The sequence below is a fragment of the Lithobates pipiens genome, unplaced genomic scaffold, assembly GCF_037356315.1.
Source record: "Lithobates pipiens isolate NorthernLeopardFrog02 unplaced genomic scaffold, aLitPip1_a1.2 Scaffold_16, whole genome shotgun sequence".
In the NCBI taxonomy this organism is placed as follows: domain Eukaryota; kingdom Metazoa; phylum Chordata; class Amphibia; order Anura; family Ranidae; genus Lithobates; species Lithobates pipiens.
In genome coordinates this window covers 96,903,814-96,918,758 of record NW_027507748.1, presented here as the reverse complement: position 1 = coordinate 96,918,758, position 14,945 = coordinate 96,903,814, and the positions used below count along the sequence as shown (strand labels likewise).

At 43.6% G+C, this 14,945-nt stretch overlaps 1 long non-coding RNA gene across 1 annotated transcript; it reads left to right on the top strand.

Annotated features, from left to right (window-relative positions):
• Nucleotides 1-2,856: 2,856 nt before the first annotated feature.
• On the top strand, nt 2,857-7,592 carry LOC143981917 (uncharacterized). The gene is made up of 3 exons (XR_013274379.1): nt 2,857-3,547; nt 6,480-6,536; nt 7,576-7,592. It is a non-coding gene; the product is annotated as an uncharacterized LOC143981917 (long non-coding RNA).
• The last annotated feature ends 7,353 nt before the right edge of the window (nt 7,593-14,945 follow it).

The following is a 14,945-nucleotide window of genomic DNA, read 5'->3' as shown; positions in this document are numbered from 1 at the left end:
TATGGCTCATGTAATTTTAGCCAGTGCCTATTGCACGTCTGTGTCATATGTCACAGAGCGCACCCCAGAAATCTGTGAGGTTAAAGCTCGCAAGGGCTCATGACTGAGCCGCATAGACGTCCTATGCCTGGGCTTCTACCTCTCTATGCACCCCACTCCTTCACTAGCCACTTTCCTCATCGGTGGCTTCACTACAGGCTTCCATACCGGCCTCATCTCCCTGCCCCACACAACCTACGAGTGCGGAAACCTCCGCTCAGCAGCTTCCGACGAGCAGGCCATTGATCAGTTGCTGCAAACCGAGGTGGAACGAGGCTTCGTCATAGGCCCCTTCACACAGCCCCCCTTCAATATGTGGAGAGTTAGCCCTATTGGGCTTGTCAAGGGCAAATTTTCAAATAAAAATCGTTTGGTGTACGACCTGTCTGCGCCTCGTTCTTCCCACATTCCCAGCCTAAATTCCCTGATTCCTTTAGAAGAATTTTCATTAAAATACACCTCCGTGGACATGGTGATCCAGGCCATCCTTGAAGTAGGCACAGGTGCGTGGCTGTCCAAAGCCGACATATCCGATGCCTTCAAACTGTTGCCTATTCACCCATCCCTCTGGTGCTGGCACGGCATTAAATGGAGAGATCAATATTATTTCGCCACTAAATTAACATTTGGCTCCAAGAGCAGCCCCTGGCTGTTCGACACGTTCGCACAGTCTCTTGCTTGGATCCTTCGGCACAAGGCCTGTTGTCAACAAGTTATCCATTACCTGGATGACTTTCTATTAATTGAACAGCCAGGCATACCTCCGAGGGACCTTGGTAAGTTAAGGACCATCTTTGGGAATCTCAATGTCCCCATCGCCGAACATAAGGTTGACGGGCCCGCACAATTTATCACCTTCCTCTGAGTCAATCTCGACACCAGCGCCATGCAGGCCAGCCTGCCCTTCGACAAACTGACCCGCATCAGGGCAGTCCTCCACGAATTCACCTGCACCAGGGGATGTACAAAGAGGCAGCTACAGGCGCTACTAGGCATGCTGATTTATCCCACAAGGTCGCTCCTTTATCTCGCGCCTGTTGGTCTGCCTTTCTCAGGCACAAGAACCGGATCAAGTCCTTAGCCTGGATGTCACAGCTATAGCAGACTTATCAATGTGGGACGAGTTCCTGTCCTCCTGGAACGGTATCTCCCTGTTCATCCCGTCCATCTCACCTCTCTCACCACAGGTAGTAACTGATGCCGCAGCCTCCACAGGATTTGCGGCTATTTTTGGCCACCATTGGTTCGCCGGACCCTGGCCTTCTCAAATACTCTTGATCCCTGGGTTTAGTCAGTCTTCATCCCTTTTCGAGCTCTACCCCATTGTAGCAGCCGCCCAGCTCTGGGGTCATACCTGGACAGGACAAACCGTAGGTTTTACCACCGACAACCAGGCCACGGCCGAAATTATCAACAAAGGCAGGTCCAAGTCTCTCTCCGTGATGTCCTTCCTTCGCAGGCTGGTGGAGCTGTCTCTGCGACATCAGTTTAATGTATACTGCACGTTTATCCCTGGAAAGCACAACCTTGCCGCTGACGCACTGTCCCGTTTTAAATTCCTGTCCTTCTTCCGGCAGGTTACCGGAGCAGATACGATGTCAGCACCTATCCCACACTGGTCTCAGTTGACCCTGGACTAGAGCCGCATCTACATGGAGCCACTCGGCTCATCAACCAATCACTCGCAGACAACACTTTGAAAGCCTACCAGGTAGCCTGGAAAGCGTTCAATACATTTCTGGTTGCCTCCTCAGTAGGCACCCCAACTGATTCCAGGCATATACTAGCCTTCACCTCGTACTGCCATAGTCAACTGGCCTTGTCCTTCAACACCATCCGGTTATACTTAGCTGGCATACAGCACTACCTTTCATTACAGGATGCTACCAAATCGTCCATCTTCTCATCTCACGCTATCCGAGCCGTCCTGCGCGGCATTCAGAAACAGCAACCACCACACAAGGTCAAGCGGCTCCCCATCACCAGTTCCATCTTCAGGGACATGTCCGACATGCTTATCAGCTACCCCTTCGGTGTTCTCCCCAGTGTGGTCATACAGGCGGCCATTTATCTAGCTTACTACGGCTTTCTACGACCCAGCGAATTCACCCATAACAACACACACAGTCCAGTCCTTCGCAGACGTCATCTGATCCGTCACCAGGACCACTTCATTCTCCACCTCTCGGTTACCAAGACTCAGCAAGCAGGCACCGGCGTAGATATCCACCTCTACAAAACCAACAACGCCTGGTGCCCGGTCGCTGTACTTTCACAGTTGCTCTCTCTTCTACCCGAGCTCCCGGACTCTTGTCCTCTGTTGCCCTTCCCGGTCAAACCACTAACGAACCACCAGTTCATCAAGCATGTAAGGGTCTTCTCCGCAATTTGCTCCTCAATCCCGGTGAGTACTCCAGTCATTCCTTCCGCATCGGAGCAGCTTCATCTGCATCCCGGCACGGGGTCCCGGACCACGTCATCAAAAGATTGGGCAGGTGGAAATCGGCCTGCTTCGCTCGATACATCCCTAACCCACAGGTAGAAATGTCTCGGGCATTCACCCAACTGGCTCAGTAAGATAAAGCTGAAAACAATAAAATCTCTTACCCCTACCTAAGTGTTTTTGCCCCCTTATTTTGGTATACCGTCCATTAGACCAGGGCACACTTTCAGGTCCATTTCATATAGGGTATCTTATGATAGACTTGTATTGCTCAGATACGTATCGGACATAGGGCTTCGGCCATGAATATATATATATATATATATATATATATATATATATAAACCTAAATTAGAACATATTGATTCAATAAATATATATCTACTGTCAATCAAAATCACCCAATAATAGAAACATGGTAGAGTCTAGTAAAAGCTAAGTGAAAAATATAATTTTAATCATTTGAGGGGTTAGTGATTGGAGAGTAAGAAGTATGGAGTCTTTGAAAAAAAAAAAAGAACAGCAAAGTTCAGCCATGGGCAGAATTGCATTTTGGTGTCCAGGGTGGTAAGCAACTGGGACCAATTATATGGGGTTCCCAGTCTAAAAAACTATCCTATTCCAGGAAAGGAGACATATGGCAATCTATTGTCCAGGAGGTCAATGCCGCAGGGGAAATTGCCCGCAACGTCGATACATGCAGGCGTCGAATCAATGATATTAGACAACAGATCAAAAAAAAACTTGCCTATATTGCAAGGCATCAACGTGGCACTGGTGGAGGACCTCCAGCAAATATTACCTTCTCCTGCTACGAAGAGGAATTAAAGGGGTGCCTCGGGCCTGACGTTGTCAGCGGTGTGCCAGGAGAACATGATTCTGATGTTCATAGTAAGTAATTTTTTTTTTAATTAAATTCCAGATATTTTTTTTTCTTTGTTTTTTAATTAATTAATTGAAACTTTTTATTCACAGTGTTAGGAGAACCATCTGCTACCACCGATGAAAATGTGGCCGAAGATTTCAATCAGGGCAATGAGACCTTGCTCCTCTTTGATGACGATGGTAAGTCGTTTTTTTCATTAATTTTTTTAACCGCTTGTCTCCCACCCACAGATCATTTACTGTGGGCCGGCGACATGAGCAGGCTGAATCACGTATAGGCACGTCATCCAGCCTGCTCCTGTTTAATAGCACATTGTGCACCCATTATGGTGTGCAGCACGCCCCTCCCATGACCACTGTGTCCACTGGACACAGCAGATTTTGGGTGCCAGTACAGGACCGCTTTGAGCAGTAGCAGTAATCACCCTATGCTGGTTTTGTTCAGCAAATACCCAGCTATAAATTGAAAGTGAACCCGGGACCACAACTGCTCACTTTGCCCCCTTTCACATCAGGCCGATTTGACATGCGATTTTTTGACATGTAAAATCGCATGACAAATTACAGCCTATTGCTGGCAGTGGCACTGTCCTAATTGTTGCGATGCTGACTTTGTAGCACCGCACCGATTCCCAAAAGTAGTTCCTGCACTACTTTTGGTGATTTCGTTGGCGATTTGAATAGACATCAGTGCAGCAACCCGCACAGATCTCTCTCAAATTGCCCTCAAAGTCGGACTGCAATGCGGGTTTTAAATCGTGTAAGTTCAGCTGAACCATCATGATTTCAAACCTCGAATGGATAGTGGTGGGAGACCAAGGCCCAACATGCCTCAATTTTCCTGTTTCATGAAGATACAGAATCTTGTCACTTATGGTTTCCCATCCTCCTTTTCCTGCATGGTTCAGACAGGGAAACCTCAAACCAAGCAATATGTGCTTGGTCAGATGCTGTAAAGGGCAGGTATCTTATTCCCCCACTGCCGGGCCAATTAGAAAGCACACTGCGCTTTGTGCATGCGCAGTAGTTAACCAGCTGTGAAGCCAAAAGGCCGGGTTTCCTTACAAGGAATGGTGGCAGCAGCACCCAGGAGTTGATCCTAAGATCGGCTTTGGGTGCCGACATTGTTGGCTCCATGGACAGGTAAGTGCCCTAATAGTATAGGTCAACAGCTACAGTATTTGTACCTGAACAACATAGGAAAAGTCAAAGATAACCGGGCGCAGTGTCGCCTCCTCCCACCTGATTTAAACCTCTAATTGCCGTACTACCATGTTGCAATTGCGTGCATTACACGGCACTTATGGGTTTAAATCTGGCGGAGAGGAGGCAACATATCACCTCTTCATTGCCTGTCAAACACACTTTGATTGCTTTTCAGAGGAGTAGCAGTGCCTGCTGCACTTGTGAATGGGCCCTTAGTTGCATTCGGCAGCCTTAAGGGTTGTTTACACAATGTTTGTGGGTGGTAAAACCCTGCAGTTGAGTCATGGTTTTATCACCCCCAATCTCTACCCTCTTTAGCTGCTGAGGCAGCATGCAAAGGTGTACAAATAGTGCAGCTCCTTTAACTTTGGTTGGTTGCTACTGCCTGCCCATCGCAACCCTTTCCAGTAAATGGGGCCACTCTGCAAGCGCCTCGCAACTGCATGCTTCTGCAGGGTGCAAGGGGTTCAAGCATGTGCTGACAAAGCAACACCATGCTGCCTTCTTTAACACCTTGTTTGTTGTACTGCAAAAGGTTGAAGGGCACTTGCAGAGTGGCCTCATTCACTTGAATGGGTCATGCTTGGCAGGTGCTACACCCACCAACTATGGCAGCCTGTACTATTATGCCCAGTGTATTGCTTTACACTGAACTAAAGATCACCTATTTCCTTCTGCTGTCACCACTCTGGAGACTGCTAGCTGGGATAAGAGGTGGAGTGCAGTTAGTATCACTTTTCAGTAGGGGTGCAACGGATCGTCACGATCCTTGATCCAAATGGATCAGGAAAGGACACGGCTACAGCCTAGTTCCGGAGCGGTGGCCATCTTTCAGCACCCGTTGTCGTTTACAATGTGATCGTTCCGTCAGTCACAATCACTGGTCCATGATCTACTGGTTGATGACTCCCGTTCTAACGAATTTTTAAGGTTCATGTATGGAGATTATAGTGTGCTGTATATTTTGGAATTATCACGTCCGCACTTTATTATAACACTTTGCAGGTTTGGTATCTATGTACTCAACACAACATCATCTTTAATATTTTACCAAACCATGAGCATTAAATTTTGTGTGTTTTCACTAAAATTTTTATTTTGTTTTTTTTTTTTAAAGAAAAGTTGCGTTTAATAGGACAAAAGACAAAAAACTTTAAGCTTACAGGGCCTCTGCTTTCAGAAAATTCACCCCTGCAATGCAACTCTCCTTGTCTATCCTCCCCTGCTGACATTCTCAGCTCCTTCTCTTCTCTGTGTGACCACATAGGAAGCCAGTTCCTATTGGGCCCCACCTGCTTGCTGACTCCAAAGCTGGGCTTTGTGTCTCTATATTGACACAGAGCGGCACTCTTACCTTGCCAACCCCACCACCCCACATCATTTGATTTACAGCAGCAGGATTCAATGGTTCCCACTGCTGTCTCTCAGCCTGCTGAACCTGCTTCCTGCTGAAGGCTGGCTGAGAGGGCTGTTATCTATAGCCTGGTACAGTTTTCCACATTCAACCCAGTGGATTGAGCCCAAAAAGCTGTCAGTTCTCTACGGGAGCCACTGTGCTAAGGAACAAAACGTTATGACAGCGATCTCATCTGCTGAGCTGTTCCGTAATGTGGCTCCCTTGGGGGGGGGGGGGGGGGAATAGTGTTATATGGCATTAATCGATATTGTCTATGTATGTATTATCTATGTACTATGTGTATGTGTGTGTGTGTGTGTGTGTATATATATATATATATATATATATATATATATATATATATATATAATGTATCTTTGTCCCACAGATGGCCCCATACATAGGGAGTTATTGTCCACATCTTTTAGAGGTACCTTATTATAATAAAGTGATTTATATTCTGATTATTGTGAACCTAATTACATTTTCTCTGATTGTTGTGTTTTACAGATAACACGCAAATCACTTTTCAGACGGAAAATGAAGAGAATTGTGGTAGCATCAATGGTAAGTAAAAAATGCCGTCATGAAGATGAATGCTAATCTATGTCAAAAATACCATAGCTGTGCTACAATATGAAGATGTTTAAGTGGTTTTAAAGCATAGACAATTTTTACTTTAAAGTGCAGTTCCACTCAAAAGTGGAAATTCCGTCTATCTCTCTACCCCCCTGGTGCCACATTTGGCACCTTTCAGGGGGAGGTGGAGCAGGTACGTGTTTTTGACAGGTACCGTTTCCCACTTTCGGGAGACAGGGCCGCCCCTCTCCTCCTGCCTTCACCACCGGACCAATCTGAAAGCACAGTGCTCATGAGCAATAGGGGACCGGCTGTGAAGCCTAAAGGCTTCACTGCCAGGTTCCCTTAACAGGAATGGTGACAGCTGCACCTGAGAGATGATCCGAAGTTTGGCTGCGGTGCCGACATCGCGGGCTCCCTGTACAGGTAAGTGTCCATATATTAAAAGTCAAAAGCTGCAGTATTTGTTGCCGCTGACTTTTTCATTTTTCATGGGGAGGCTGGACCTCCTCTTGAGTACATTCCTTGCATTCAGGTAAAACATGTTTAGACATAGTCATCCCAACTCACCTGTCCCCTTTTACTTACCTGAGCCATCATTCAATACTGCGCTGTGCACGTCTGCAGGTCTCGTCTCCCTTCACCTCTGGGACACGATGGCTATGCTGGGGCACTGGGAGCCATGGGCTCCCAAATCTGTCAATCAAAACCTGTGACAATGAAGTTGGGGGCAAAATCTACTGTGTGTAATAGATGTAGCAGCAGGGCTTGGGAGCAAGCACTCAGAAGTGAACTCATGGGAAGCGGCTTTCTGTGGGGGCACAGACAGGAGGGGCCAGGAGCACCAGTGGGGGGGGTGTGTTGAATAAGAATAGGAAGTTCACGTCCACTCTGTGCAGTTCCATTGTACAGTGCAGGGAAGTAGAGAGATTCTTGTTATTTAAAAACAAAATGTCACCTTTATAATCTATTTTAGTTGATTGTATTTTCTTCTCTTTTTTTGTTCCTGTTGAAATTCAACATTTAGATGAAACTCAAGCTGGGTCGTCCAATATGGGTAACTATATCTTAGATTAATTACAAGCATTACAACTGTATAATTTTCTGCTGATTATTTAAAAAAAAAAAACTTTTTTTTTTTCATAACCATCTGTTGTTTGTGACGAACAGCAAGGAGCTATAATGGATAGAGGAATTACCAACTAGTAAATCCAAAAACCCTTATAATACCGATATTAAATCTAATTATTTATTGTTGAATAATACGTATCATAATTTTATTTTTATTGTGTTTCAGATAATGAGGAGGGTAGGCACCAGGCATCAATTCCAATTCCAGCACCAGGTCCCATACGGGTCCCAAGAGGGAGAAGGGAGCTCTTGGCCCAAAGACAAGAAGAAGCCAATAATGCATCGTTGCTGTTGGCTAATACCCTTAACTCCATGAGTGGAAATTTAAGAGAGACAGCAGCAGCATGATCAGGCACTGGAAGAGCAGCGAAGTTATCGCAATTCTCTGATAACTTAACTAAGAAGACACAATGATCTTGCTGAATCTCAGCAAGCCATTTTAAAAGAAATGGTAGAGGAACAAAAAAAAATGTCATCTGCCCTTTTCTATCTTGTGGGGTCAATTTCTCAGCAGCTGGCCACTACTGACCAATCACAAAATACCTAAATCATATTTCAAGTTTGTTTGTTTTTTGTCTGTTTTTGAAGTTTGCACTACTAAGTTAAAAAATTTGCATTTTTGTTTAAAAAATTGTTTTATTTTATTTCCTTTTTTTAAAATTATTTGAAGGTAATAATTTTTGTCTTTTTTTTTTTTAATCATCAAAATAACATTTATTTGAATTTCATAGACATCACAAATTGTTTTTAGTTTAAAGACAGCAGCATACATTTTGTGTAATTTTGCTGGGATGCCATCGGGCCCAGGGGTCTTGCCAGGCTGAAGAGTCTTTAACAACAGTAATATTTCCTCTGCCGGGAATAGTCCATCAACTTTATTCTGAGGTATCGGGTAAAGTTGTGCCAGGGGGTCCAGAAACATATTTCTAAGCAGCTAGTGCTAACAATTAGGGTTCAAAAACAGTACAACGTGTACGTAAAAGCAACTCCGGGATTTGGCGAAAATCAATGCGACTGCTCCGAAGCTTAGTGAGGGGAGCAATGGGCATCAGCCAGGAAAGCCCTGTAGGTGCAGGCAGTAAAGGGTCCTCCTTCTTGCTGTGGCTGATGTGCCTGGGTTCTGAGGTTGCCATCTTCCTCAACTGCTCTGCATCTGTAAATTAAACATCATAATATAGTCCATATTAACATTAATGGAAAATATTTTATTATAAAAATGACATATGTACTCTTCTGCCTATTGAAACCTCCTTTAGATATATCATCTGTTCCCCACAAGCTCCATGGTCAAGAAATTAATATTGACATCACAATTCATTGCTTATTAATTGTCAACTGAAGAGGCTAATCCAGCTGGTGATCTAGCCTCTGGATGGACGCAAAATATATATTTTTGGGATCCATATAGAGGCTATAGAGCAGGGGTGTCCAAAATTGTTTTAAAATAGGGCCAGATATAATAAAGTGAACATGTGCGAGGGCCAACCATTTTGCCTGAAATTCTTTGAACCATTTCGTTCTAAGTGTGTTCGTACAAGCACTAATACACTGCCCAACAAGAATTCTGTTTCCTTTATGGCTGTGTGTGGTGAAGAGATGAACTTGGGCGTGCTTTTTGGATATATATCTTTTAAGGCTTCCATCGAATCCACAAGCAACACTCAGGACGAAGGATGAGCTTGGGCATGTTATCTGGATATACTGAAGCGTATTAAAACATGCACCTTCACTTTAAGAGGGAAGTTTCAGAAATGAAAACTTAATTTTTAAAGAAAGAAGTGTTTGGCAAAATAAGGGTTAGTGCCTATCAATGCAGTCTAATCAGTGCTCATCTGCAGCCTCACCATTGACATAAATGCAGCCTCAACATTCCCATGAATGTAGGCTTACCATTGGCATCAGTGCAGCCTGATCAATTCCCATCTGTGGCCTCAGAGGGGACAGGGAGGTGGCGGGACAAGCACTGACAAATTACATACAAGAGAATCCCCTGGTTACTAGGAGTCCTCTCTAATACAAAGTCCCGCCTTCTATTATAGACAGGACAGTCAATTATGGCAGCCCAGGAGACAAGACTTCCTAATACAGACGGTTAATTATCCTGTAGGTAATCTGGGGGCACTCGTCCTACCCTCTCCCTGCCCCCTCCAAGGCAGTGAGGATAAATACGGTAGATATATTTTGTGGCCCTGGGGGCCTAAAAAGATATATATATATATATCAAAATTACAAGGGGGCCTATGAAAACAAAAGTTTACAATAAAAAAAAAAAGGATAATCAGAATCACATTGGTGGATGCATCATCGGTCCAATGAGGCATCTGTCCCCTGACACTTAAAAGAATGAGAACTGAGTGAGCAAAAACTGTTGATCTTACAGTTCTCACTCTTGTGTGTGCAGAGAGTGGTGACTGTCAGTTATCAGCTCTTTGCTCTGCCCCTCGAGCTCTCACTTGAGCACCAAGCAGTGGATTGGTCATGAGAAGCTGGTTCAGTCTCTTACTGAGAATAAGCCAGCTGTTGCTACTGAATCTTGGTGGATTCCGACAAAGAAGTTGGGATAACGCCAAAGTATGGAACGGCACAGTGACTATGGCATGTTGTCAAGTGAATGCGGGTCATAGGAGTGCAGACTAAAGTTCACTACTAAAATGTAATACTAACCTGCCATGTGTGATTTTGCACATATCAGCCATGATACTCCTCTTGTGGGGTACCCCACTTGCACTTCTGGGCCCTCCCCCACTAAGTGCACCTATAGCTAACCAATTGCTATGGGGTCAACCATGTGTGCTTGCTCCCAAGCCACCTCTGTGTGTCCATTGACACACAGAGACCGGCTAAGTCCTGCCCCTTCGACATCCTCAAATAAAAAATAAAAAAGAAATCATTGTAAATATTAGACTTACATATAAAATGCCAGGTGTCCACTTGAACAGGATAGGATCACAAACATTAAACGAATTAGTCGTCCTTCTTTGTAGATCCTAGAAGACATAACATCAAATTATGCTTAAAAAAACAGAGCATATTACAACAACATATTCATTTAGATGTAAATTATTACATAATTACCATGAAATGGTTCTGAATAAGTCTCTGACGGACACGATTCCCTAGGTCTGAGGAATCTTCAGAGGCATCCGGGAGTGCCGGTATTTCTGGTGGCAGATCATCATTGATGTGCAAGTCTACATTGTTTGCAAGAGCAAGATTGTGTAGAATTGCATTTACAATAATGATATCTGACACCAGTTCCGGAGAGTGCTGTAAAGAACCCCCAGTTTTCGATGGATTTCCACATTCCAAATGTCCTCTCGATAACTGCACGGGTACGGATATGTGCACTATTATATCTAACCTCGGCCACAGTCTGGGGATTCGGCAGAGGCGTCAGCAACCAAGATCGACATCCATATCCTGCGTCTCCTATAATAACAAACGAAAATATCATAAGTAATATTTAACAATTACGGTAATTAACTTAAAAAATAAAGAAATTTAAATTTGCTTACCCACCAGCCAGCCCTCTGCCATTTGTCTTCTTTCGAATCGTTCAAAGAGAGCTGACTGCTGCAGGATATGGCTGTCGTGGCAACTTCCGGGAAACCCAGATCTGATACTCATAATGCGCTGGTGGGAGTCTACCACCACTTGCACATTTAACGAGTGGTAGCTTTTCCTGTTGCAGAATTGCTCCTCCCTATTATGTGGTGGTATCAGCGGAATATGAGTACAGTCTATGGCTCCCAGGCAATTTGGCATCCCTCCTTGTCGGAAAAATCCAACCTTCACCTCTTGCCACTCTTCATTGGTTCTAGGGAAATGGATGTACCTATCCATATGTCTCTTGATGGCTTTCAGAACCGGTTTCAGGAATCTAGAAAGACTGGGACGACTAATTCCAATGATCCGAGCACATGACGGCTGAAAGTTACCCGTAACTAAATAATTTAGGACAGCCAATAGCCTGACAATGGCAGGGATTGCATGGGTTCTCCTCGTCAGGGGTTCAATTTCATCTGATATGAGGTGGTAAACCTCCATGACCCCCTGACGGTTCAGCCGAAACATGTCCTCGACATCATTGTCAGACAGCTCATCCAAGACTGCGCGTCTCTGGAACACATGAGGCTGTCTGAGCCTAACATTTCTGATCCTATCCTGTGCGATGTGAACAGCTGCTGCTGCGACAGCTGTTATGCTTAATAGTAGGATGGTCTCCTCAATATCCATTACTGCTGTCTGAAATAAACAATAATAATAATATATATAAGATTTCAAAATGTAGGATGTTTTTGCTAAATATCATGCATATAGTATATATTATATATATATTATATATATATATTATATATATATTATATATATATTATATATTATATATATATATATATATATATATATTTTTTTTTTTTTTTTTATGTGTGTGCATATATTTTTATACTTATATGGCAGTACATCTTGTACTGTTAAATCAATCTAATAAAATAAACATAAAATAAAAAAAAAGGAAAGGTGCTTTAGTTTAAACAAAAAAGAAAATAAATTACTACTTTAGTGATGAAGCATCGATCTGGTGTTGCATCTATCCCTCAATGGCTCTAATGTATAATAGTGAGTGATCATGTGAAAGTTGATCGCTCAGTTCAGCTGTTACTGCCAATCAATTCACTCTGCTCTGTCCCCTTTAATGCTCACTGGAGCAACGGGATATAGATTGGGAGTGAGCTGCCTACTCTGGCTCTTAGCAGTGCCATGAAAGACTGAGCCAGATGCCGGTGTGGGTGGATCCTGACATTTGTGTCAGGATCCTTATAGACACTGAACAGATGCAAGGCGACACCGGACTGCTCTCGGCTGATTCAGTTAAAAATCAAGGGGTCCTGTAAGTCATAGAAGATGACAGGGTCCATCATCAACCCCCCCCCCCCCCCCCCCGGCTTTATGAAAATATCTTTTTTTGTATTAAAATCCACTAAACTCATTATTACTTAACAAAAATAAAACAATTAAAAAAAAAGTGTGGAGAGGTCTTGGGGCTCATTCTCAAGGGTGCTGTGGCCTGTGTAGTGTGAACCAGTGATTTCATTAGGTGAATGGAGCTGGATGCCGGCAGTCTATATTAACATAGTGAGCTGGGTGCTGGCAGTCTATAGTAAAATAGTGGCATATTCACTCCACTTGCCACATGCAGCCCTCCCCCGGTCAGTTAGTCACCAGCCCTGAAATTACCCCATCTAGGTTGTGGGCCTCGCTTCCTCCGGGGACGGAATCACCCTGCATCTAGTCCTTTTCAACTTCCCTTGGGTCCTCTCCTTCCTCCTCGGTGGCCAATAGGATTTCTTCTCTCCTCGGCCAATTGGGTGTCAGGTCTCAGGACCCACTTCCTGATTGGCTGAGAGGAGAATCAGGAAGACAATAGCGAATATTAGTTTGCTATTGTAACATAAGTGGGTGGGCGCAGTGATCAGTGATCTGTGTCCCGAGCCAGCACTTTTTTAAAGACAATTAAATCAATTGGCTCTATTGATGTGCTTCAAAAATAAAACCCTTTGGAATCCACACATAGTAGTGATGAGGGGTGGAGTAGTGATGATGGGGGGAGTGGTGATCATAGATGGAGTAGTGATCATAGGTTGAGTAGTGATGATGGGTGGAGTAGTGATGATGGGTGGAGTAGTGATCATAGGTGGAGTAGTGATCATAGGTGGAGTAGTGATGATGGTGGAGTAGTGATGATGGGTGGAGTAGTGATCATAGGTGGAGCAGTGATGATGGGTGATGATCAATTGGCTCTATTGATGTGCTTAAAAAAAAAACCCTTTGGAATCCACACGTACGGTGCACTACATGTAGATTAGGGGCCGGGCACATGGATTAGGGGGGTGGCGCTCTTGCACCCCATATGGACAGGCTGCCACTGTAAATCTATATATATATATATATATATATAGCTATATACTATATATATATATATATATATATATATATATATATAGCTATATATAAAGAGCTATATACTGTGTGTATATATATATATATATATATATATATATATAGCTATGCACACACACAAATATATTTTATATATACTGTGTCTAACCTGGTGTACAGCTTATGTGGGAGCTGGTGAAACAGGGGGAGATGTAATTCCTATCTCTCTTGGCGGCAAGGTGGACAGAGGAAGTTAATAAACTTCCTATTTCCGCCTAATTTCTCGGGTGAATTTTCTCCTACCTCCCCATGTTCTCCTTTGAACTTCTCCCTTTCATAAAACGCTAATGGTCAGAGATGAGCTGCGATCCCCAGGATCACAGCTCATCTCTGTTACATAAATGGACAGCTATATGTATGGCTGAAATCGCATCACACAGAGATCACATATGATTTGCACTGCAGTGCGGTGCAAATCACATCCGATCTCGTACATCGCAGCAATGTGAACCTAGCCTTTAACCAAACTGCGATACTTTATATCTTTTTTCCAAGTTTCACAGATGGACACACTCGAGTCATCCCCTGCTGTGTGTGATTATCTCAAAAAAATGTTCTATGATGTCCCAAACTGCACTAAATGATGCCCAGTCCAGATGTTGAACCAGCATTTGATCCATCTATCTCTATTTTTTTTTTTTAGACTACATTACACTGAATAAAGTTATGAAACAGTTGCAGCTATAAAGACATGTACACAAGGATATCCTAAACTGAGTGTGACAATTCAATTTATCATGAACAATATAAAAAATAATAACTAATTAAAATCTAACCCAACACCAGATAAATTTACACCATATACAAATTCACACTATTTACGTCCACATATACGAATGATCATATTCGCTATATGAACGATTAACCACACGAACGATCAAATTCGCCAGATTTATCAATTTTACCTATACGAACGATTAACCACACAAACGATCAAATTCGCTAGATTTACCTATATAACCTATACGAACAATTATGTAGGACCGTCACGATAAGCACATAGTACTAACTTTTTTTCAGCGCCTTTTTGATTCTCCTGTATTGGTCCGGCTCCCTGGAATTGATGTCGGACCATCGTTTGCAAAGCTGATCTTTGGCTCTTCGGACTCCAAATTTGCTCTCCAAAGTGCTCACAACTGTCGTCATGATGCAATCTTTTCGGATATTGAGTTTGGGATACGGGCCATTTTTCCCATCGTAATCCTCCCTTCGAAGTATATCCACCATCTCCACCATCTCTTCAACGGCCATGTTTGTGGCCTTAAACCT